Source organism: Trichechus manatus, unplaced genomic scaffold (genome assembly GCF_000243295.1).
Source record: "Trichechus manatus latirostris isolate Lorelei unplaced genomic scaffold, TriManLat1.0 scaffold00075, whole genome shotgun sequence".
Lineage (NCBI taxonomy): Eukaryota > Metazoa > Chordata > Mammalia > Sirenia > Trichechidae > Trichechus > Trichechus manatus.
Window position 1 is genome coordinate 1,200,879 of NW_004444011.1, and position 27,419 is coordinate 1,228,297.

Consider the following 27,419-nt stretch of genomic DNA (forward strand, 5'->3'; position numbering starts at 1 on the left):
GAGAGTATGGCCCCCAGACACCCTTTTAGCTCAGTGGTGAAGTCACTCCCAAGGTTCACCATTTGGCCGGGGATTGGACAGCCCCATAAAACAAAATGGGACTAATGAGGCACAGCAGTCCAGGGACAAGGACTAGAAGAGAGAAGCGGACACAAAAGCTGATGATAGGGAACCCAAGGTTGAGTAAAGACAGTGTTGACATGTAGTGGGGTTCTTAACCATTGTCATAGAGCAATATGTGTACTAACTGTTTAATGAGAAACTATTTTGTTCTGTAAACCTTCATCTAAAGTTAGAATAGCACCACAACTGGAAGAACGTAACCGACGTCATTGAATTGTACATGTAGAAATTTTTCAAATGGTGTATCTTCGGCTATGTGTATTTTCACCAAAAAAAGAAAAAAGGTCCTCCAAGCCCGAAAAGGGAGCATGTTGACATGTTGTGGGGTTGTTAACCAATGTCATTACTGTTTAATGAGATATTATTTGTTCTGTAAACCTTCATCTAATGTACAATTAAAAAAATTAGAAAAAAAAATCAGACAGTGAAAACCCTATGGAGTGCAGTTCTACTCTGACACACATGGGGTTGACATGAGTTGGAATCCACTTGTCAACTGTTTTGTTTTGTTTTTAATTTACAAAGTTGTGGTGTGTACAGAATTCCCTGGTGGCACACACAGTTTGCGCTCGACGAGTAACCTAAAGTTTGGCAGTTTGAACCCATCCAGCAGTGCCAAGGAAGAAAGTCCTGTTGATATGCTTCTGTAAAGATTACAGTCAAGAAAGCCCCATTGAGCAATTCTACTCTGTCACATGTGGTCACCGTTAGTGGATTAACCAGTAAGCAAGGTACGCATGGGCTTACTTGAGTTTACTTACTAATCTGTGATGGACAATTTCACGTGGGTTTCATCACATCTTTGATTTTCAGATTGTTCACTACAAATTAGTAAGTAAGCACAAGTAAGCCCATCTGTACCTTGCTTATTGGGTAGTCCAGCCCTGATGAGTCAGAATCAATTCGACGGCAATGGGTATTTGGGTGTGGGCAGGGATAATGGAAATTAACAAGGGATAGTGAAGCCCCTCCTGTAAGCAACAGCAAACTTTACCACCCCTAAACCTGAAGTGATGGCGAGACTACGTCTCGCATAATTTGGACATATTATCAGGAGGGATCAGTCCCTGGAGAAGGACATCATGCTTGGTTAGGTACAGGGTCATCGAAAAAGAGGAAGACCCTCAACGAGATGGATTCACACAGTGGCTGCAACAATGGGCTCAAACATAAAAATGATTGTGAGGATGGCGCAGGACTGGGCAGTGTTTCATTCTGTTATACATAGGATTGCTATGAGTCAGAACAAACTTGATGGCACCTAACAATAATAACAACAAACCTGAAGTTGCAAGGTGAAAGAAAGTTTGCCAGAAACCTAGAGAGAGCTGCAGCCCCAGGAGCTGTTGTCTTAGAACACAGTCACTGCCACCTCTGATCTGCTGGGGACTTGCTGATGAAGTGGATCAGCATCCCAGGGCACAGGACAGAATGAAGAAGTGGGGAAGTGAATCTATGTATTAGTTTGCTGTTGCTACTATAACAAATTACCACAAATTTAGCAACTTAAAACAAAACACTTATTTTCTTACAGTTCTGGAGGCCAGAAAACCACTGTTTTGCTGGGCTAAAGTCAAAGTGTCAGCAGGGCAGCTCCCTTCTGTAGGCTCTGGGGAATAATCCCTTTCCTTGCCTTTTCTAGGTTCTGGAAGCTGCTGGCATTCCTTGGTCATGACCACATCATTCCAATTGCTACTCCCAACATCACATAGCCTTCTCCCTCACTGATCCTCTTGCCTCCCTCTTGGAAAGACCCTTGTGATTCATTTTGCACCCACTCAGCTAATCCAGGATAACCTCTCCATATCAAGAGCCTTGACTTAATCACATCTGCACAGTGCCTTTTGCCATATGAGGTAACAGTTACAGGTTCCAGGGATTAGATGTGGATATATTTGAGGATGATTACTTAGTTTACCACAATCTGGAAAGGCAAGTGGAGAATAGGCAACACACAGGGATATTGGCAGGGGGGCTAGGGAACCCAGAACATATGTAAGAAGAGTTTAGAAAGTTTGTCTTGGACTGCTGACTAGATAGATAGATGAAAAGGGGCAATTTCTTACAACTGAACAATATTCTTCTCTCCTCCTAAACCCTAAACACAGAGTATTTAATAAAACCTTAAATGTCTACTTCTGAGGCAAAACCTTCACTGCCACTACCCCAATCTTTAAGCCAACATTATTTCTTACCTTGATTACTAGGAATAGTGAAAACGATTTATGGTTTTAAAAACGAACGTCAGATATGTCACCCCTCTGATCAGAACCGTCCAATGACCCCATGCCCACTCAGGAGTAACATATAATCTGACCTCACCCCACCCCACCACTTCTATGACATTATCCCCTAACACTGTGCTCGCCGCTCACTCCTCTCCATCCTGTTGGCTCCTGGCAGTGCCTTGCACACCCAGCACACTTCTGCCTCTGTCCCAACTCTTTCCTCTGCCAGATGGCTCTCCTCAGAGAGCCAAACTAACTTCACTCCCTTCTTGGTGAGGTCTGAGCTGACCACCCTTTATAACATTGCCATTCCGCCCCACTCCAAGACTCCCAATCCTCCTTACCTTGCTCTATTTTTCCTTTGGCACGCACCCAGAGGTGCCTTAGAAGAAAAGCCTGGCAATTTGCTTCCGAAAGGTCACAGCCTTGAAAACCCTATGGAGCAGGTCTACTCTGCACACATGGGGTCACCATGAGTTGGAGCCACCTCCATGGCAACAACCAACAGCAACACACATCACCATCTAATATATAGGCAGTCCCTGGATTATGAATGAGTTCTGTTCCTAAATCTTTCTTTAAGTCAAATTTGTACGTAAGTCGTAACAGGTATGGTTCATATCTAACCTCAGTAAGTTAAATGTTTGTCTAAGTATGTAGTATATAGTGTAACTTTCTATGCGTAAAAAAAAAAAAAATTTCCAGATACACTAAAATATCTTTAAAGTAATACAGTAATAATAACATTTTGATGCACATCGCAAAGTAGCGCCCATTTGTTCTTACGAACCATTGTATGTATCTCAAATTTTTAATATAATAGGCTTTATGGGAGTTGGTTCGCAACTGCGGGTTGTATCTAAGTCAGTCATTTGTAACCCAACACCTGCCTATACTACCAAATTTACTTATTCTATTTATTATTTGGGTCTTCTCATGAGAATAGGTTTTTTTTTTTTTTATCTGCTAACTGTTATAACCCATATACCTAGATCACAGTCTCACATGTAGTCGGTGCTCAAAAAATATTTTCTGGATAAAGGAGTGAACATTTTGCTTTTACTAAATGGTCATCTACTGTGGGGCCAATAAACAATTATTTTTATTTTTTCACTCTGCTTATAAACAATTGAAATCTCAAGGAAAAAGCATACATAGGTTTCAAGATAACGTAACACTTAATTTTCTGTTTGCTTTCATTTTATGGAATTGGGCTCCATTCTTGACACTTTATTAAATGTTCAGTTTCTGTAAGACTTGGAGAAAGCAAGGTCAGAATCCTATGAGTTTTTTTTGGTCCTTTTGTGAAAAGCACAGCTTGTTAACCAGATTATATTTTTCATTTACTCTGTAATACTGGAGAGACATCGTTTCAGAATATAAATGTTTTCTTTCTGTGTTGTCAAAGGTCATAAATGCCCTTAGCAGTACTTATTATAGCTTCACTTGTATTTCAGTCCTATACACTGAAAACAGAAACAACTCTTGCTGCCCTGATGTTAAATTTTTATCTTTACTATTCAGTTGTACTATTGTGATGGAACAGCTTTATTTGCTTTAACTTTAGTTAAAAGTACTCTTGTAAATATCAAGTTCTATCATTTAGGGCCATAACCAATTCAGGAGCCACTGGGACTGCCTGGCAATCCTTTGCTAAACAAAAATTTAATCAATGGCTTTGTTTTAGTTTCCTTATCCATCTTTAAATTCCAGTAACAAAGTCACAACTGGTGGTGCAATGGGAGTGCAGGTTCTCACCGGTGTGCCCTAGAAGGCTGTTGTTGTTAGCTGCTGTTCAATTGTCCCCTGACTCATGGCAACCCCATGCATAATGAAACAAAATGCTGCCTGGTCCTGCACCATCCCCATGATTGGTTGCAGATCAGACCATGGTGATCCACAGGGTTTTCACTGGCTGATTTTTGAAAGTATATTGCTAGTCCTAGTCCATCTTAGTCTGGAAGCTCCACTGAAACCTGTTCAGCACCATAGCAACACAAGCTTCCACTGACTGACAAGTGGCTGTGCATGAGGTGCATTGGCCCCAGGAATCAAGCCGAGTCTCCCACATGGAAGGTGAGAATTCTACCACTGAACCACCACTGCCCTGAAAGGTTAGTTTTTATTTGACTCTTTGACCCAGTGTGTGGTTTTAAAAGGATGGTGGGAATGAGGCACAAACCAACCTGGTCAAACAGATCACCCAGATCACCAGAATCAACTCCAGTAATTACGGAAGTAACAGATGTCACAGCTACCCAGCCTCCCATTCTGTACATTTTAATTGCCCTCTTCATTCCTGGAGCCCTTCCTCTTTCAGGAAAGTATACTTCTTCAAGGACATGCTTTAATCTGGACTGTACAAATAAACACATATTCATAGAACCAGTGGCAATACTGGTATAAAGGATGAGAGTGGAAAACTGATATATGGAAGCAGATGAAAATTTGTATTTATTATCATTTTCCTTAATTTACTGTAAATCTCTATACTAGTAGTCTTCTTACTATTTTCTCTGGGTAAGTATTGAGGTATATGAAATAGATGAACTTTAATGGATTTTGGATATAATTTGCATGTTCCTATATGATACTCTGTACCATTATATTGTTATTGTAACATTTGAAGTTTTTCTAATGCCTTTTGCCCATTCATTACCGTGACCAAGATTCCATAGTCTATGGCAGGAATTGGCAATGTTTTTTCTGTAAAGGGCCAGATGAATATTTTCAGCTTTGCTGTGCTGCAGCTACTCAACCCTGATGTTGTAGCATGAAAGCAGCCACAGACAACACACAAACTAAAAAGTGTGGTTGTGTTCTAATAAAACTTTATTAATGTACAAAATTAGGTGACAGGCCAGATTTGGGCTGTGAGCCATAGTTTCCTGACCCCTGCTCTAGGGTTTTTCCTGTGATAGGCAAGAGATCTATAGAAAAGAGAAGCATATGGAGGGAAGGGATGGCAAACACTATCAATGATCAGTACTTCACAAGGTAGAATATCCTTTAAGAAGAAAAAAAATAGGCGTATGTATTGTGATGGTTAAGATTGTGTGTCAACTTGGCTGGGCCATGATTCTCAGTGTTTTAATGTAATCACTCCCATGATTGAATATACTGTGAGTAGCCAATCAGATGAAAGGAAATCTACTTGGAGGTGTGGCCCACATCTGTATATAAGCAGACATTCTGGCTTTTTGCTCTCTATGGATCCTGCAGCTACTTCCTGTCATCTCATCTCCCGTTCTTGGGACTTGAACTGGCAGCTTATCTGACGAATCTGGGATTCGTCGATCTGCACAGCCTGTGAGCAGGAGCCCTGCTCTCCGACCTGCCGATCTTGGGCTTGCCAGCTTCTGCAGCTGTGTGACTTGGGAGAGGCCTCTCCCCTGATCCACGGACTTGGGACGTTCTAGCCTCTACAGTCACGTGAGCTGTTTCCTTGATATAATCTCTCTCTATGTATATATTCATACACTTTACTGGTTTTGCTTCTCTAGAGAACCCAGACTAAGACAAGTATTAAAGATTAGTGATCATGCTTTGTGACTGAGAAAGTGAAACTATTTTGAAAAACTAAGCCACGAAATGTCAGTTACCACATAAAAGCCATATAAGGTAGTTGCCAAATAGGATAGTATTTTTCTATATGATTATCCAATTATATATCTCATTTTAATGCAGTTGCTGTGTCAGTGGAAGAGGTATGGGGATCACCTTTTTAAAAGTTCAATCTTCTCCCCAATCACTTATATTTTTATTTCAGAAAAATACTAAGTTCCATCTGGCCTCTAATTTTTAGTGCCTTCTAACATTACAGGCTCCTCTGACTGCCATCCTTGATGTTTTTTGACAAAGTGATGAAGAATATTAAATGACGTTCAAAGGCCTTGTTAAATTTTCCATTAATGTTCCAGTTATTTGCTTATATATAAATAGGATCTCTAGAAACATTCACAAGAAACTGGGTACACTGGTTGCCTCTGGGGAAGGACATACGTGGGAAGGAGACTATTTTTCATTGACTACCTTTTTGTACTATTTTAATATGAATGGATTACCTATTCCAAAACAGAATAAAAGATATGTTATGCTCTGGTATAAATTTTAATTTGTCATTGAGAGTGACCTGTATCAAGAAGCAGCAGCTGTATATGATCCTTTATTTATGAGTTGGGTAATAGGTGCTCACTTTTTAAGAAGAGCAATAGTATTAAGTCTATTAGCAAAGTTTAAGCACCATATACCATTTGGGATTTCCTGGGTGGTGCAAATGGTTAATGCGCTCAGCTGATAACCAAAAGGTTGGAGGTTTGAGTCCACCCAGAGGCACCTCACAAGAGAGGCCTGGTGATCTACTTCTGAAAAGTCAGTCATTGAAAACCCTGTGGAGCACAGTTCTTCCAGGGGCAACTGGCATTTTAATACTTTTTAAGTGGTTACGGGCAAAGTGAAAATGTGCCTATGTACTCTTGAAAACGAATCAGATCTATGAAGGTTGAAGAAGAATTTCCCTCTGGGAAATCTTGTCTGTTTATGCTGTAAATGTAAATGTGACTTCTCTGTCTTGTCTATTATTTTATATAGAGTGAACTGTTTTTAGGGTTTGAAATGAAACTGACATCTGTGTTTGCAAGATTATTTGATGGTTGTTCTCCATCTGCCAAGAGTTCCTAACATCTTTCTTCTCCTCACTTTTAGCTTAGAGACAGGTAAGAGAGCAGAGAAGAGATGTATTTTGTGTAAGTACAATTTTGCTGCAAAGATGGAATGGCAAGTTCCTTTAATACACAGAGCTGTGTTACCAGTGCCACTTTAAGTATCTGTAGGATAAACATCATTACAGAAAAATCATCTGGTTAAGAACAAAGATGGCTGGGGAGTTTCCTGTAGTTGGACTTTTCAAGGAATGACTACGTGGCATGATGGGCCACTGGAAAATGTGATTGTTTTGTTACATTTACATTTTCTCAGGGATAAAAATAATATACATTCATCATAAAAAAAAAAGGAAAAAAGTCAAAAGGTATATGAAGAAAAAAAATCACCTATAACTCCATCACTAAGAGAAAACACTTAACATTTTGATGTTTCCTTTTACTCTTGTTTTTACACATATATTTCTTAGAATTTTTGTTTCTCTAGAAGTTTGGTGTCATATTGACTGCGTAGCTTTGAAGATTAAGTTTATATTTAATATTATATCTTGAGTCCTATCCATGTCATTAAATATTCTTCAAAAATTCCATTTTAACGTCTGCTTAGTTTTCCATCTTAAGGAGAGTCCGTAACTTACTGAATTATCTTCCTACTGTTGTATACTCCCCTTTTGTTGCTATTATGAATAACTCCATAATAAATACATTTGTGCATAAATCTTTGTTCTTTTCCTTGAGATAGAGTTCTAGAAGGAGAATTATTAGGTCAAAGGATATGAATTTTATAATCTTTTCTTTGATTATAAAAGTAATGCATATTTGTATAGGAAACTAGGAAATACAGAAAACAGTTTATAGAAGAAATTTCTCCTACGCCCCTCTCTACCCCAACTCTGAGCTGATGACCGTGACTCATACTTCATTGAGTAACTAAAAACAAGAAGCCAGAATTTCATCTTCGGGTCAACTTATTCTCTCTGTCTTCTCACTGGGTGCAATGGACAAGATGTCCCTGCTTTGGGTAAAGGCCAACTCTTCTGTTTGTGCACTTGCTTTCACAAGGACTCACTGCTGTAGTGATCCCTTCTTATCTGCACCATCAACCTCTCCCTTCATCAACATGCAGATGTGCTCTAATATCACCCTTCTTTAAAAATCTCTCCTTTGATCCTCCATCCCTTCCAGCTACTGCCCCATTTCTCCTCCCTTCACAGATAAACTTCTTGAAAGAGTAGTTCACATTCCCTGTCTCTTCTTCCTCCCCTGACCTCTCTCCTAAATCTAGCTCAGGTTGGCTTATCTCCACCCACCTCTGCTGAGATGTCTCTTGTCAAGGTCATTAAGGAACTCCACGTGTTACTCTATTTTTCTCAAATTTTCAGCACTATTTGACACAGTTGACTATCCTCTCCTTCTGGAAATACTTGGTTCATGTGGTTTGCTGGATCACATTTTTTCTGCTCTTTCTCCAACCCCCATGGCCACAGTCTCTCAATCTCCTGTTCTGGCTCCTTCTGTGCTAGGTTCATACTACTGGTGCCCCCAGAGCTCTGCCTAGGCCCCCTTCACTTCTCTTTCCAAATACACATTAGGTGATCTCATCCAGAGCCGTGGCATTAACTTTATAAGCAAATGACTCAAAAGCTATATCTCCAATGTGGACTTCTTCCCTGAAGTCCAGACTCCTACATCTGTCTACTTGATAACACTATTGCTATGTTTAATTGGCATATCAAATTTAATATGTCCCAAACATAATGCATGACCACCCCCTATCCTATTTGAATAAATACGGGGAACTACACTATCAAATACCAGCCACCCATGGTAGACAGATGTCAGTAGAGCTTCCAGACTAAAGCTAGGAAGAAAAACCTAGGGATCTACCTCAGAAAATTAGCCAAGAAAACCCTGTGTATCACAATAGAATATTGTCTGATACAGTCCTGGAAGATGAGCCCCGTAGGTTGGAGGGCGCTCAAAATACACAATGGCCACAACAACAGCCTTAAGCATACCAACAATCATGAAGACGGCAAAGAACCGGGCAATGTGTCATTCTGTTGTAGATGGGGCCTTCATGAGTCAGAGCTGACTCCACATCAACTAATAACAAACACTATCATCCACTGACGGGAGTGGCACCCACTTTTTATGCTGAGCTACCCACGTACCATTAGGCTTTTACTAGATATGATTGTTTTCAGAGGAACCTGTGGTACTGTCAAATCTGTATAAGAACTAACCATGAAATAATAGTATTCTATTTCAGTTTCTATTCCCAGCACTGGAATTGTCATGGTTAGGTATTTCCTTGTTTCTCTTTCTTTCTCTTGATAAAACATTGGGCATTTTGACTTCAGATTTCTCACTTAAAAAACAAAACAAAACAGCTGTATTTATATAAATGTATAAAAATCTATTTTATGGCTAACTTAAAATTGAATCAGAATCTTCTGGAACTAAAAATTTTGTTAAATACAGAACGTTATTTTTGCAGAGAGTGTAAAACTAAATAGCGAAGCCAACAAGATTAGGGCAGCTGAGCAGCCAGAGGTAAAGCTTTATGTGCCCGGCAGGAAGGAATGACAAGGATGTCATTTTAAATTCTACTCAAGTACTGAGATACTTTGCTCCAAATCAAGACTACTATCCTTAAAACATATTTATCTCCCTTTCCAGGCAAAAGTTTTACCCTTTTTAAAGCACAATTTTTTTCCAGTGAGTTGTCTTGATCGACTTATTATTGAGGCCTTTGACATGATTGGAAAAATGTATTTATAGGATTAAAAATGTGACAGCAATCAGGGAAATTGATTGTTCTGCACTCCACCCAACCCTTGCATCTTGCTTTGCTACAAAAAAATTAGTGTCCTCCACACTCAGCGTCCTGCTTCCAGTGAGGTACTGCAGAATCCAATCGTAAATGTACCTCTAAGCAAATGTGTCTTTTCTCATGGCAACAATACCAAACATTGTTGCAGTCAAATCCTAGGTCATTGTTAACTTGCAAAAAAAATAAAGAAGCAATGCTGTAATATTGCAATATTTCTTGCAACCTTTATAATGTAAGTCAAGATTCTTGATAATCAGTTAGGATCTTTTTTTCATTTGAGCTCTTGACAATAACATTTTTTAAAAGGCTGATGCTTTTAGGGGAGCCCTGATGGCACAGTGGTTAAGAGCTATGGCTGCTAACCCAAAGGTCGGCAGTTCGAATCCACCAGGTGCTCCTTGGAAACCCTATGGGGCAATTCTACTTTGTCTTATGTCCTAGAGGGTCTCTATGAGTTGGAATTGACTCGATAGCAACGGGTTTGGTTTGGTTTGGTTTGGTTGCTTTTAGGGAGTCCATGGGTGGTGCAAGTGGTTAAGTGCTCGACTACTAGCCAAAATGTTGGTGGTCCGAACCCACTAGGAGGTGCTTCAGAAGACAGGCCTGGCGATCTGCTCCCAAAAGATCATAGCCTTGAAAACTCTATGCAGCAGTTCTGCTTTGCATACATGGGGTCACTATGAGTTGGAATCGACTTGACAGCAACTAACAGCAAGCGTTTAGCAGAGAAAGTCAAAAGATGTACACCCAGAATTTTTCAGGGCATTTTGCTCCTTCTAGGAAATGTATCATATTTCTTTTTAAGTACATATGAGATTCATGGTATTTTGATCTATGAAATGAAATGTGATAGTTTTCAAGCGCCTCTTTAAATAAAATAAGTATAAAATTTTAAAAAATGTACAAATATTTTTAAAATAAATAAGGAACTTAGTACAATGTAATATGATTAACAATGGGTAATGCCATTAGTAAAATAACTAATGATTTCTAGATCACCATTGGAAACATTAACATTCCAGGAATTTGGGCATCTGATATATACTTTCAGAATTTGTAAAGAGGTCCTAATAGTTGATAACTAGTTGAAGAGTTGAATTTCCCTTTAAGTAATTACATTTTATACTAAATACTAGTGAAAAATAATCTTCCATTGAATGATACTGAAAATACCAAGAGAATAACTAATAAATTATCCCACATGAACTTCAGGAAAACATCACAGGATTTCATTCTTTTATAGATTTGCTGAATGCATTTTTATGTGAATACAATTTTATCTGAAAATATTTAGGAGAATAAATTTTTCAGGCTAAATTAAGATCCAGATCATAAACAATGAACCAAGGATAGCTTTTCACTCTATCCTATTATGTGACTGTCTAAAATTACATGTACATATCTAGTATGGTAATCTATTTTGGAAGAAGCCCTAGTAGCGCATGGGTTAAGCCCTTGGCTCCTAATTAAAATGTTGGCTGATCAAACCCACTTAGTGGCTCCACAAGAGAAAGACCTGGCAATTACAGTCTAAAAAAATCTATGGGGCAGCTCTGCTCTCTGTCACAATGGGGTCACTATGAGTCGGAATCAACTCAACGGCACATAGCAACAAAAACAATCTATTTTGTGCTGTAAAAGCAAATGTATTCAGAATTTTCCTAAGCTCCTGGTCAGTACATCCATTACACAGTTCCAGAAGGCACCATTCATTGCTGTATCTATGTGCTCTGGGGTGAGGTCATTCACACGGAATATGATAGGAATGTGCCTCCTGGAACTGTGCAACATGGGCTCTTGACTCTACCTATGAGAGGTCACTGAGGTCATAACATTAGCAATCAAATTTTCCTGGCTTACTGTCATCACATGCTAATGTAGGATTTCTGTGACCCATTTATAGGTTAGGATACAGATATGTAACCAGTTGGCTGGACTAGGCTTGGGATGGCTTTAGTTAACAGCCAATACTTGCTACTCAGAGTTCTAACTTCCTTTTAATCACTGAGGTTTTGGTACTGATTCAAATTTGTCCTCCCCTTAGCATTTGTCATCTCTCAGAAGACTACCCAAGCCCTGGGAAAAAGGCTCTTGCATGGTCAACCCACTATCCACTGAAAGTACCTGGGTCCCTGAAGTAGGCACAGCCTCAGTTCTTTTCCCAGGAGGCCCCTCAGTGCCACCACTTAAGCGAATAAACTCACCCCACTGGTTAACCAGATATGTCTATATCTTTCTTGGACCCAAGGTGGGACTATTGCTACATAAGCCACCTGAGGTTTTAAGACACATTGATGCTATGAATATTAGTGTTTTCAATGAGATTCATGTCCTCTTGTAGTTATTCATTGTTGTATAACAAATTAACCAACAACAGATTAATCAACAACAATTAATTAAACAAACCACTTAACATCTCGTGATTTTGTGGGTCAGGAATTCAGGCAGGACTCACAGGTGGGAAATTATTTTGCTTTATGTGATGTCAACTAAGGTCACCCAGTGGTATTCAGCTAATGAACAGGATGGTGTGGAGGGTCAAAGATGGACAGAGATGGCTGGAAGACGGGGCACTGTTGTGCCTATAGGTGGTTTCCTCAGAGTGTTGCTCTCATGGTTTGTCAGAGTTTTTATGGCAGATCAGGGCTCTCAGACAGAGTATTCCAAAAGACAAGAAGTGGAAGCTGCCAGTTTTTAAGGCCTGAACTCAAAACAGGCATAAAATTACTTCTGCTAAATTGTATTATTTGAGGCAGTTCCAGAAAATGCCCAGGTTCCAGGACAGGCAACATAGAAGTGTCAAAATTTTTGTGGCTATCTTTAATCCACCACACCCTGTCCTTTTTTTTAATCAAGAAACTGAGCAAGAGTCACTTCAGGTTAAAGATTCTTTCCCTTGAAACTCACTAAAGAACAAAAAGAATGGAAAGTGGAGAAAAACTTTTTTTCTGTAATGAAAAACAGAAATGATCATAGTCTTAAACCGCAGTCTATAAGGCATAAAATCCAAAACCAAACACACTGTTGTCGATTCCAACTCATGGCAACCCCATGGTTCCAGAGTAGAACTACCCCATTTTAAACTTACAAACAAACAAAACTTTGTTGTTTCCAAACTCTATCTTCTTAATAAAAAAATAAAAATAAAAAAAAGTCATAGGGGAAACACGGGCAAAGCTTCTTTGACCCTTGAATCGCAGTAGCGCAAACTCCAATTGCAGTATCTCAAAGCATGTTGAGTTTGAAGTGCCTTGAAATTTAAGTTCAAATGCCCATTGTGGGTAAACCATACAAAGTAGCCCAAATAAGTCAAACAAAAACCACATCAGCAATTTTGCGACTTCTATTAGTACTGAAGAATATTGAAACCATAGTAAAAGCTCTGGTCTGAAAATCAGGGTATTTGAGTTATGGCTACGGGCTGGCCATTAACTAACTGGCTATTGTCTCAGAAGGCAGGACTCCATTTCTCTGGGCTTCAGTTTTCTGGTCTCTAAAAATAAGGAACTGGATTAAAAGTTCCCTTCTAGCAAGATTAAGTGCTGGGTTACTAACTAAAGGTTGGCGGTTTGAACCCACCCAGAGGTGCATCAGAAGAAAGGACTGGTGATCTGTTTCCAAAAAATTAGGCATTGAAAACACTATGGAGTGCAGTTCTGCTATGACACACGTGAGGTTGCCATGAGTCAAAACTGACCTGAAGGTAACTGTTTTGTTTTGTTTTCTTCTCCAGCAATAGCATTCTATGATTTTACGATTTTTGTTTGGGAGAAAAAAGAAGGCAGTGTGATAACGATGGAAGCTGCTGAACTGGGCTTCAGGACAAGTGGGTTCTGGTCTCAGCTCTTGGGCAGCATAACCTAACCCTGGTCAGGTGTTCTTCTATTGGTCTCAGTTTAATCTGGTCGGGGAGTCAAGAGGGACAGAAGATTGTATAAATGTGACGGGTCTTCACTCTGTTTTATGGCATCAATGTAAGTTACTCCTAGAAATCATTTACCTTTAGTAATTTTAGCCATGACCTCTTCCTGTTTATTTGAATTTCTTTATTTGGTGCTAATTAGAACCAGAGACACTCAGAACAGCCTTCTCCAGAGAGTGCTTATTGATTGCCTGTTCCTTGTAAAATTCCTGGAGACCATGTTTAAAAGCTACTTAGCTCTTATTATGGAGAGGCATAAGGAAATATTCCAGATGGGGAAGGACAGTTTTTCATTTATTCTCCAACTTTCCTTGCCCCAAATGGGATCTCACTAAATTCCTCCAGCTTCTTCTGTCTCTTCCTGAGTTATCTGCTTTGGGCAGACGTCACCAGCATGTGCCTTTATGAGACCTTTCCTCCTGTTTTTCAACTGGCACTTGCATGAACAATTCCTTCACCCCTAATTTTAGCCAAGATAAGATCAGAATTTTCCAAAATAAAATTTTACGTAAAATATAGTGCACACACGTACACAACACCTCCCCCAAACCATAAAATACCCCCTAAAATAGAAATAAAAAAGTATCAGTAGATTCCGCATCCCAAAACATCCAAACATTACCACTAACTGCCTTCCTTATCGCAGCTTATTAGATATATAACTTGTTTGAAGCAAATTCATCAGGCTTTGTTAATATTAGTATTATTTTTATGTGAACTATTGCTCCTTGTCTATTTTTTCTAGACTAGCTATTAGATGTAGTGATAGCAAGTGGTCATGTAGTTTGAAAACAGAGCTATCATTCTGCATTTTCTGGACTCACGATAACTTCCCATACAGGTAAAAGCAAACTCTAAATCATCATGCTTCCAAAGCTATGCTCTCCTGTTTGTTTCTAATTTGAGTGATGCCTACAGTTCTTACCTTAATTGCAGAGGCTTAAGACTCGACATACACTAAGCTGGGTGAAGAGAAATATTTCTGTCTGGGGTCTCTACCTTGAATGGGCTGCTGTAGAGGTCAGGGTTGCTACCCTGGTGGCCCATGCCAGTGGTTGGGATTCAAGTGTCTAAAACAAGGATAGTGCAACCTACCCAAGACAGTCTGGAATGGGAAGTGGGAGGATGAACAAGTCCCAGACAAAGACATTTAGAGAGAGATGATAACATATAGACAAACTTCCCTTACCTCAAAACAAAAAACAAAAAACAAAAGCATAAGGTTAGGAAGAAACACAGTCAGAAGAAGCTCAGACCAGGAACAAGCACAATGCATCCAAAATTATTGCTGTTATCTCTCTGGGTGTATCCATAGTTTAACTTTTAGAACTGATGACAGGATGGTGCACAGTAGGATACAGGTCACGTAAAAGGGCTGGTGATGGGGTCCTCCCTGGTATTGGTGGTCAACAACACAGGTCATAGCCCTCAGCCTGACTTTCAGTGCTCTCTGTGGCCTGGTCTCCGTTTATCTTTCCAATCCTATTTCTGAGTTTTCCTCTTACAACTTAGATGAAATGTTTGTCTTTCTGTGAGCATATCTTTGTGCTTTCATGCTTTTGCTCAGGCTGTTCTTTCCACCAATAATGCTCATCTAGTGGTAACTCCATTTTCACATGATTCAAAGGCAGCCTCCTAGATAAGCCCTCCTGTCTCTGCTAGTGGAAGTACTCTATGCTTATTCTGAGCTCTTACAGGGCATTATTTGGATCCCTTTTATGGTATCAAGACTTCCTACTTTGTATAATGGTTATTTACATGCTTGTCTTATCCCTTTTACTAAAGAGGGAGACACAAAGTACAGAATCAATAGCTGCTCAGCTGTCAGATCCCTGCGTATCATTTTATCCAGAACTTTACACAATGGCCTCAATAAATACTGAGCTGTCATGGATGTTGTCTCAATCCATGATTTCTATGGTAGCAAGGATTATATCACAACCAGTATTGCCAGTTGAGTGGATGCATAAGAAATTGAGTCTTGCCAGAAATTAACTCTTGCTAGAAAGCAGGAAAGAGAGTAATATGTCAAGATAACCCCTAGATTTCTGGCTGGCCTATTAGGATGAGTGGTGCTGTCATTAATAAGAAAGGGAACAAACAAGGAGAACTGATTTTGGGTAGAATAGCAGAAGTTCCATTTTGGGCATGTTGAGTTTGAAGTGCCTTTGACACATTCATGTGGAAATGGGAATTGAAAGGATGGTTAGTATAACAGCAGCCAAGATAGCACTTTAAAAGCCCCATGTTTTAAAGGAGTGGAGTAAATGCTCCAAAGGGTGAATAATTCTCACCATGACATAGTCACAGCCATTACAGAAAAATTGTCTTGTGAAGAAAATAGAGAGAAAAATGGAGTCAGGTATTGTATCACATTGAAAGAACCCTATTATTACTTCCTACTGATTTTTTGCTTTCTCCTTTCATTGTTTTGTTTTTATAAAATCAAAGTCCCATTTGAGAGAATTTAATTGCACAAAGTCCCATACTTAAATAATCGACGGCTTGAGCAAGGAACTTACAATACTGAATGGTTAGACAATTTTTAGTTTGCCTTTCATTTGCTAATCCTTTGAGATATGTCTCAAAGTTGCCTTATATACTGTTTTGAAAAGCACATATGCCAGCACAAGTGGGCTGATTGCAGCAGAGCCACAAAATACAGCCAGCATTTTTGGCCTAAGAAATAACTACATTTGATTTACTAAATTCTTATAAGTATACCTCTGTGCTTCTATAAAAATTATATGCAAAATATAACAATTTACACATATCAAGGTTAATCACCATTAGCATATCAAGGATATCAAGTAAAATATTAAGGTCATTTCACTTAGTATGTAAATACAAAAGAAATTTTAAAGGATAACATGTTAACATAAAAACCTGAAACCAAACATGTTGGCATCAAGTTGATTCTGACTCATGGCGACCTCCTATATTGTCAAGTACAACTGCTGCATAGGGTTTTCTTGGCTATAATCTTTATGGAGGCAGATCTCTAGACCTTCCTTCTTTGGCACTGCTGGGTAGGTTTGAACCGCCAACCTTTAGGTTAGTGGTCAAGTGAAAACTGTGCCACCCAGGGACCTATGTTAATAACCTATCACAAAAATAAATTTTAAATAATTTGGAATTTATCATCATTCAAGCAGATACTGGGCTAGATTTTTCCTTTGACGTACAAGGAATGACAATCATAGCTTAAACAGTATTTTTAGGTAAATGTTCAAGATATGCAAAAGAATAAATTTTAGGAATCTGTTTGTATATCCACATAATGGACATGCAGTATTCCAGCTCATCAAAATGCCCTTGCTACGTGGGGGGAAATTCCAAGATGACTAGGAGGTAGGACTCTGCTTCTCACATAGCAACTGGAAGTGAGGTGGGACCATGTGTTTCTCACCAGATGCCTTCACCCAGAGTGTGTGCCTGTGACCTACACATTGGAAATCAGACAGTCCTGTATGGGACTCTGAATTTCAAGGGAGCGACACAAAGATCGAGATCAGTGTATACAAGTTTTGAGGTGGCTGTGGCAGTCAAGATCCCAGTTTTGCTGTAGGAAATGTCTGGGGTGGGGTGAGGGTAGTAATCAGTGGCAGCCTCTTAGTGTGTGGCTCTTTTTTTATTGTTGTAAAAATATATATAACACAACATTTGCCAATTTAATATTTTTCACATGTACAATTTAGAGACATCCATTACATTAATCATTTCGTGCAACAATAACTAACATCCTTTGAGCAGGTGGTTCTTGAGAAAGATATTTGAGGCACCTTGCCTCCTTTGCCTCATGTTTCAGCCTGGTTCTTCCACCTTCCTGTCATGGCTCTGAACCGTCTAATATTCTTACACTAAATTGCTTTTCTTCTTAAATTGGCTTCTATTATTTTTAGTCAATAATGCTGAATAGTACAATTCAATCATAAATGATTTTATCTATTCCTGTTAAATAAAATAACCAAATATTAAAACATACTAGATTAGAGGATGAGGGGCCAAGATGGAGTAATAATCAGACACTTTCTGTGGTTCCTCTTACAACAAAGACCTGAAACAATAAGTGAATCAATTATATATGACAAACTAGGAGCCCTTAACAACAAAGGCAAAGTTGAGGAGTTGGAATGAGTGGCAGGGGAAGGGAGAGACAGTTCAGAAGTGGTGAAGAAATGCCAGTCCTGACCTAGCTGGCACCCTGTAGGCTAGATTATTTGGTGCAAGGGGGCTGAGGCAAGCCCTAGTGCTCTGGATGTGTTTTACCAGGACCAGAGAAATCGAGCGGCAGAGAGTTTATACAACCCTCTAGAGCCAGGGGGAAGTGGAGCTGGATCTGTGAAAGTTAAGTGCTAGTGTCTAACCTACTGTGCAGGATCAAAATAACCCTTTCCCCTTTGGGATTTCCGTAACGGAGGAGTGCCTCTTTTACCCTCACCTGCCCCCTCCTTTCTCTGCTCTGGAGCTCATCTGGTGGTGTTCAGCAGTTGCTGCTCCCCCCTAGGCCAGAAATGGGACCCAATGTGTCCAAGCCGGTCTCCCGGCTTTGGGGAGGGAACAAATAAACAAATGAACAAACAAAAAGAAGAAACTACCATATCTCTTAAGCTGGAAGCTCAGGACTAACCGTGCCCTAAACCAGTCTTGTGGTTTTAAAAATCTGCAAGGTCACCTAAGCTGGGAACTCAGGGCAGGCACAGCCCCTTTGCCTAGGCACAGGCATAGGGGGTCCATGGAGTTAGAATGCCTTTCACCCTTGCCTAGACCTATGTGGGACAATTCAACAGCCTAGGCCTCATTAGCATAATACAAGAGGGTATATACCTGAAGCCTATTTCAACTGCAACAGCTAAGGGGGAGTGGCAGATTCATGATCTTTGACACTGCCCTGCGCATTAAGCAGGGTCCTTACCCACCCACATCAGGAGCTTGAGGACTAGCAGCTTATCCCATCCCACCCAGCCACCAGTGACAGTGGTCATAGACTAAGTGGTGCCTCCCAGTCCTTACAGTCAACAGCACTGGGTGCCTAAAGCCCGGCTGCAAAACCTATTCAACTATGTGCTCTAGGGGTCAGGGACACACCTTCCACCTAGGCACTCAGGGGCAGCCATCAGCCCCCTACCTTGTTCAGCACATAAACTCCTAATGCAGCCAGATACCTGCACCTACTCCAGTCACCCCTACATACCCCTGCTTCATCTAGGACTATAGGTGAGAGCCTGCACCACACATTCAGTGATTGACAACCTGGACACCTGAGCCAAATCCACACGAGAAAAGTAAACAGACCTCTGGGCTCACACACCTAGTAGCAGCTTTAACCACTGGTGACAGGACATGAGATCTTCAAAGCCAATAATCAAAGTAGCTCACATGTCCAGCCTATTTGGGCATACAAAAACAAAACAAAACAAGAAGCTAGGACACAGTAAGAAAACATACAATAAATAAATATAATAACTTACTGATGGCTCGGAGACAACAGTCAACATCAAATCACATAAAAAGTCAGACCATGATGGCTCCAGCAACTGGACAAAATAAAGAACCAGGAAACCTTGTGGAGGAAGAGAAGGTCTTGGAATGACTGGAGGTAGAATTTAAAAGATTAATATACAGAACTCTACAAGATATCAAGAAGGAGATCAGGCAAAACTCAGAACAAGCCAAGGAATACACAGACAAAGCAATACAGGAATTTAGGAAAGATATATAGGAGCAGAATGACAAATTTAACAGGCTGCTAGAATCCATAGAGAGACAGCAATCAGAAATCCAAAAGATTAACAATAAAATTTCAGATAGACAACTCAACAGAAAGTCATAGGAGCAGAATTGAGGCAATGGAAGTCAGAATTAGTGAGATTGAAGATAAAGCAGTTGCACCAATTAATTTGAGGAAAAATCAGATAAAAGATTTAAAAAAATGAAGAAACCCTAAGAAGTATGTGGGACTCTATCAAGAGGAATAACCTATGACTGATTGGAGTACAAGAATCGGGGGGGGGGGGCGGAATAGAAAACACAGAGAGAATTGTTGAAGATTTATTGGTAGAAAACTTCCCTGATATTGTGAAAGATGTGAAGATATCTATCCAAGAAGCTCATTGAATGCCACAGAGGGTAGATCCCAAAAGAAAGACACCAAGACATATTATAATCAAACTTGCCAAAACCAAAGATAAAGAGACAATTTTAAGAGTGGCTAGGGATAAATGAAAAGTCACCTACAAAGGAGAGTCAATAAGACTAAGCTCTGACTACTCAGCAGAAACTGTGCAGGCAAGAAGGCAATGGGATTACATATATAAAGCCTTGAAGGAAAAAAGTTGCCAGCCAAGAATTATACATCCAGCAAAACTGTCTCTCAAACATGAAGGTGAAATTAGGGCATCTTCAGACAAACAAAGTTAAGAGAATTTGTAAAAACCAAATCAAAATTACAAGAAATACTAAAGAAAGTTGTCCAGCTAGAGAATCAGTAATATCAGACAACAACTCAAGACTAGAATACAGGCCAGAACAACCAGACATCAACTCAGATATGGAAGTCACAAAAACAAGTCAAAGCTAAAACACTGAAAATAGGGAATCGGAGGTGTCAGTATGGAAAAGATGACAACATTAAAACAAAAAAGAGGGACTAAATAGTGTAGTCACAGAACTTTCATATGGAGAGGAAGTTAAGTTGCTATCAAGAAATAAAAGATTGGTTTAAACTTAGAAAAGTAGAGGTAAATTTTAAGGTAACCACAAAAGAAACTGTCTTACTTATCTAGTGCTACTATAACAGGAATACCACAAATGGTTGGCTTTTAACAAAGAGAAATTTATTCTCTCACAGTCTAGAAGGGTCAAGTCCAAATACAAGGTATCAGCTTGAATTGGGGAAGGCTTTCTCTCTCTGTCAGCTCTGGAGAAAGGCCCTTGTGACACCTAAATCTTCCCTTGGTCTGGGAGCTTTTCTGTGCAGTAACCTCAGTTCCAAAGGACATGCTCTGCTCCTGGCACTGCTTTCTTGGTGGTATGAGGTTCCCGTGTATCTCTGCTCACTTCTCTCTTTTATATCTCAAAAGAGACTGGCTTAACACACTATCCAATCTTCTAGACCTCATCAATATAACTGCCGTTAATTCATCTTATTACATCATAGTGATTGATTTTACAACACATAAGGAAATCACATCAGATTACAAAATGGTACACAATCATACAATACTGGGAATCATGACCCAGTCAAATTGATACAAATTGATATTTTTGGGGGGACATAACTCAATCCGTGACAGAAACTAACGAATCTACACATTAAAATAAAAAAGAAGAAAAATGTAAAGAATCAGCAAATACAAAATCAACAACAAAGAAAAAGATGAGAAAAATACTTAAATGACTCCACACAGAAAATTAAGTGGAACAAAGAAACTGTCATCACCACAAGAAAAAAAAAAAAATCAAAATGACAGCACTAAACTCATACCTATCAATACTCAAACACTGACTGTAAATGGACTAAATGCACCAATAAAGAGACAGAGAGTGACAATGGATTAAAAAAACGATCCATCTATATTCTGCCTACAAGAGACACACCTTAGACTCAAAGGCACAAACAAAGTAAAACTCAAAGGATGGAAAAAATAAATATATCAAGCAAACAACACTCAAAAAAGAGCAGGAGTGGCAATATTAATCTCTGACAAAATAGACTTTAAAGTAAAATCCACCACAAAGGATAAGGAAGGACACTGTATAATGATTAAAGGGTCAATACATCAGGAGGACATAACCATAAGAAATATATACACACTCAATGACAGGGCAGCAAAATACATAAAAGAAACTCTAACAGCATTGAAAAGAGAAATAGACAGCTCCACAATAGTAGTAGGAGACTTCAACACACTACTTTCGGTGAAGGACAGAACATCTAGAAAGAAGCTCAATAAAGACACGGAAGATTTAAATGCCACAATCAACCGATTTGATCTCATAGAAGTATATAGAACACTTCACCCAACATTAGCCAAGTATACTTTCTTTTCCACCTTACATGGAACATTCTCCAGAATAGAACACATATTAGGCCACAAAGTAAGCCTTAACAGAATCCAAAACACTGAAATATTAGAAAGCATCTTTTCTCACCATAAAGCCAGAAAAGTAGAAATCAATAACAGAAAAAGCAAGAAAAGAATATCAAATATGTGGGAACTGAACAACATTTTGCTCAAAAACCACTGAGTTATCGAAGAAATCAAGGACGGAATAAAGATATTCATAGAATCAAATGACAATGAAAACATATCCTACCAGAACCTTTGGGATATAGCAAAAGTAGTGCTCAGAGGTCAATTTATAGCAATAAATGCACCCATTCAAAAAGAAGAAAGGGCCAAAATCAAAACATTAACCCTACAACTTGGACAAATAGAAAGAGAGCAGCAAAAGAAGTCCTTGGGCACCAAAAGAAAGAAAATAATTAAAATTAGAGTGGAAATAAACAAACTAGAGAACAGAAAACCAATTGAAAAAGTCAACAAGACCAAAAGCTGGTTCTTTGAAAAGATCAACAAAATCGACAAAACATTGCCCCAACTGACAAAAGAAAAACACGAGGAAGCAAACACTCAAATAAGAAATGAGATAGGTGATATCACAACAGACCCAACCGAAATTAAAAGAATCATAATAGAATACTAGGAAAAATTGTACTCTTAACAAATTTGGATACCTAGAGGAAAAGGACAAATTTCTAGAAACTCAGTACATTCCTAAACTAACAGAAACAGAGGTAGAAAAACTATATAAACTTGTAACAAAAGAAGAGATTGAAGAGGTAATAAAAAAACTCCCATAAAAAAAAAGCCCCAGCCCTAATGGCTTCACTGGAGAATTCTACTAAACTTTCAGAGAAGAGTTAATACCACTACTACTAAAGATATTTCAGAGCATAGAAAAGGAGAGATTACTCCAAAACTCATTTTATGAAGCCAGCATAACCCTGATACCAAAACCACATAAAGACACCACAAAAAAAGAAAATTACAGACCAATATCCTTCATGAAGAGAGACGCAAAAATCCTCAAAATTCTAGCCAACAGAATTCAACAACATATCAAAAAAATAATTCATCATGACCAAGTGGGGTTCATATCAGGTATGCTGGGATGGTTCTACATAAGAAAAACAATCAATGTAATCCATCACATAAATAAAACAAAAGACAAGAACCACATGATCTTATCAATTGATGCAGAAAACGCATTTGACAAAGTCCAAAACCCACTCATGATAAAAACTGTTAACAAAATAGGAATAGAAGGAAAAGTCCTCAACGTAATTAAGGGCATTTATACAGAAACAACTGCCAACATCATACTAAATGGAGAGAGCTTGAAAGCATTGCCCTTGAGAACAGGAACCAGACAAGGATGCCCTTTATCACCACTCTTATTCAACATTGTGCTGGAGGTCCTAGCCAGAGCAGTTAGGCTAGAAAAAGAAATTAAAAAGGGTATGCAAATTTGTAAGGAAGAAGTAAAAGTATCTTAATTTGCAGATGATATGATCTTATACACAGAAAACCCCAAAAATCTGCAAGAAAACCACTGGAACTAATAGAAGATTTCAGCAAAGTATCAGGATACAAGATAAACACAAAAATAAGTTGGATTCCTTTAAACTGACAAAAAGAGCTTCCAAGAGGAAATCACCAAATCAATATCAGTTATGATAGCCCCCAAGAAGATAAAATACTTAGGAATAAATCTAACCAGAGATGTAAAAGACCTATACAATGACACCTACAAGACACTACTGCAAGAAACCAAAAGAGACCTGCATAAGTGGAAAAACATACCTTGCTCATGGATAGGAAGACTCAACATAGTGAAAATGTTAATTCTACCCAAAGCGACCTACGGATACGATGCAATCCCGATCCAAATTCCAATGGCGTTTTTTAATGAGATGGAGAAACAAATCACCAACTTCATATGGAAAGGGAAAAGGCCCCAGAAAAGTAAAGCATTACTCAAGAAAAACAAAGTGGGAAGCCTCACACTACCTGATTTTATAACCTATTATACCGCCACCATAGTCAAAACAGCCTGGTACTGGTACAACAACAGACATAGACCAATGGAACAGAATTGAGAATCCAGACATATAAATTCATCCACCTATGAGCAGCTGATATTTGACAAAGGCCCAAAGTCTGTTAAATGGGAAAAGACAGTCTCTTAATCAAATGGTGCTGGCATAACTGAACATTGCTCCGCAAAAGAATGAAACAAGACCCATACCTCACACCATGCACAAAAACTAACTCTTAATGGATCAAAGATCTAAATATGAAATATAAAATGATAAAGATCATGTAAAAAAAATAGGGACAACTCTAGGAGCTCTAATGCATCCCATAAACAGAATACAAACCATAAATAACAATTCACAAGCACCAGAAGAAAAACTAGATAACCTGGAGCTCCGAAAAATCAAACACTTACGCTCTTCAAAAGACTTCACCAAAAGAGTCAAAAGACAACCTACAGACTGGGAAAAACGTGACATAATGTAACATTTTGGCTACAACTTATCCAATAAGAGTCTAATATCTAAAATCTATAAGGTACTGCAACATCTCAACAACAAAAAGAGAAATAACCCAGTTAAAAAATGGACAACAGATATGAACAGACACTTTGCCGAAGAAGACATTCAGGTGGCTAACAGATACATGAGAAAATGCTCATGATCATTAGCCATTAGAGAAATGCAAATCAAAACTATAATGAGATACCATCTCACCACAACAAGGCTGGCACTAATCCAAAAACCACCAAATAATAAATGTTGGAGAAGTTTTGGAGAAACTGGAACACTGCTGGCAGGAATGTAAAATGGTACAACCACTTTGAAAATCAATTTGGCACTTCCTTAAAAAGCTAGAAATAGAAGTACCAGACAATCCAGTGATCCCATTCCTTGGAATATATCCTAGAGAAATAAGAGCTGTCACATGAATAAACATCTGTACACCCACGTTCATTGCAGCACTGTTCACAGTAGCAAAAAGCTGGAAACAACCTAGGTGCCCATCAACAGACGAATGGATAAACAAATTATGGTATATACACACAATGGAATACTATGAAACAATAAAGAACAATTATTAATCTACAAAACATCTCACAACATGGATGAATCTGGAGGGCATTATGCTGAGTGAAATTAGTCAGTCCCAAAGGGACAAATATTGTATGAGCTCACTATTACAAGAACGTAAGAAAAGGTTTAAACACAGAAAAAAGCATTCTTTGATGGTTATGAGGGTGGAGAGAGAGAAAGGGGAATTCATTAACTAGATAGTAGACAAGAGTCAACTTAGGTGAAGGGAAGGACAACACACAATACAGGGGAAGTCAGTACAACTAGAGTAAAATAAAAGCTAAGAAGTTTCCTGAACACAAACAAACACTTCAAGGGACAGGGTAGCTGGAGCTGGGGTCTGGGAACCATGGTTTCAGGGAACATCTAGGTCAACTGGCATAACAAAGTTTATTAAGAAAATGTTTTGCTTCCTACTTTGGTGAGTGGTGTCTGGCATCTTAAGAGCTTGCAAGCAGCCATCTAAGATGCATCAACTGGTTCCAACCCACTTGGAGCAAAAGAGAATGAAGAACACCAAAGACACAAGGAAAATATTAGCCCAAAAGACAAAACGGCCACCGAAACAAGAGACTCCATAAGCCTGAGACCAGAAGAACTAGATGGTGCCCGGCTACCACCAATGGCTGCCCTGACAGGGAATGCTCCCTGATGGAGCAGGAGAAAAGTGTGGAACAGAACTCAAATTGACATAAAAATACCAGACTTAATGGTCTGACTGAGGCTGGAGGAACCCCCAAATCTACGGCCCCCAGGCACTCTGTTAACCCAGAACTAAAACCATTCCCAAAGCCCACTCTTCAGACAAAGATTAGACTGGACTATATAACATAAAATAATGCTCGTGAAGGGTGTGCTTCTTAGTTCAAGTAGATACAAGAGACCAAAAGGGCGGCTCCTGTCCAGAGGAAGGATGAGAAGGCAGGAAGGGACAGGAGCTGGTTGGATGGATAGGGGAAACCTGGGGTGGAAAGAGGGAGCCTACTGTCACATTAGAGGGATTGCAATTAGTGTCACATAACAATATGTTTATAAATTTTTGTATGATAAATTAACTTGAGCTGTAAACTTTCACCTAAAGCACAACAAAAAATTAAAAAAAAAGAGAGAGAGAAGACAAGAAAAAACCACACTGGATTAAAAAGTAAAACTTATCTTTAAAAATATTTTATAATTTAAATTTTTCATTAATTCAGTCTGCACTTTAACATTGTCAATTTGAACTGCTGTGAAAAACGTGTTCCCGCAGTTTGAGGTGTGTGTCATAGACATAATGCTGTCTGCACGCACATCCTCATTCCTCAGAATACCTAAGCTGTAAGAGTGACTTGTTTTATTGAAGCCCAGACTTGAGAAATAGAAAGTTTTTGTATCCATTCCACAGAGCCTCCCAACACCCCCTCAATGGGGATATTTAAAGTACTGAGTTTATATTCAATTTATAGTAGGACAGTCTTCTTTAAACCTGGATCTTTTTTTATTTTATTGTTGTAGTTTAAGTGAAAGTTTACATTTCAAGTTACTTTCTCATACAAAAATTTATACATACATCGTTATGTGACTCTAATTTCTCTCCCTATACTTGACAGCACATTCCTCCTTTCCAACCCTGATTTCCCGTGTCCATTCAACCAGCTCCTAACCCTCTCTGCCTTCTCATCTCACCTCTGGACAGAAGCTGCCCATTTAGTCTCATGTATCCACTTGAGCTAAGAAGCACACTCGTGACAAGTAACATTTTATGTCCCACAGTCCAGTCTAATCTTTGTTAGAAGATCTGGACTCGTGAATTGTTTTCATTCTGGGTTGACAGAGAGTCTGGGGGCCATGCTTTCTGGGGTTCCTCCAGTCTCAGTCAGACCACTAAGTCTGGTCTTTTTTACTAGAACTTGAATTCTGCATCCCACTTTTCTCCTGCTCTGTCAGGGACTCTCTGTTGTGTTCCCTGTCAGGGTGGTCATTGGTGGTAGCCAGGCACCAGCTAGTACTTCTGGTATCAGGCTGATGAAGTCTCTGGTTTATTTGGCCCTTTCTGTTTCTTGGGCTATACGTTCCTTGTGTCTTTGGTGTTCTTCACTCTCCTTTACTCCCGGTGGCTGGGACAAATTGATGCATCTTAGATGGCCACTTGCTAGCTTTTAAGACCCCAGATGCCACTCACCAAAGTAGGATGCAGAACATTTTCTTAATAAATTTTGTTATGCCAATTGACCTACATGTCCCCTCAAAGCAGGTCCCCAGACCCCTGACCCTGCTACTCTTTCCCTCTAAGTGTTTGATGGTATTCAGGAAACTTCTTAGCTTTGGTTTAGTCCAGTTGTGCTAATTTCTCCTGTAATGTGTGCTGTCCTTCCCTTCACCTAAGATAATTCTTGTCTACTATCTAGTTAGTGAATAACCCTCACACACCCTCCCCACCCTTGTAACCATCAAAGAATATTATTTTCTGTGTTCAAACCTTTTCCTGAGT

General features: G+C 39.1%; 1 protein-coding gene across 1 annotated transcript in view; it reads right to left on the bottom strand.

The window, feature by feature from the left end:
- MYO3A (myosin IIIA) overlaps positions 1-27,419 on the bottom strand; it is a 299,063-nt gene that overhangs the window by 199,541 nt on the left and 72,103 nt on the right. The gene's annotated exons all lie outside the window — the stretch shown is intronic.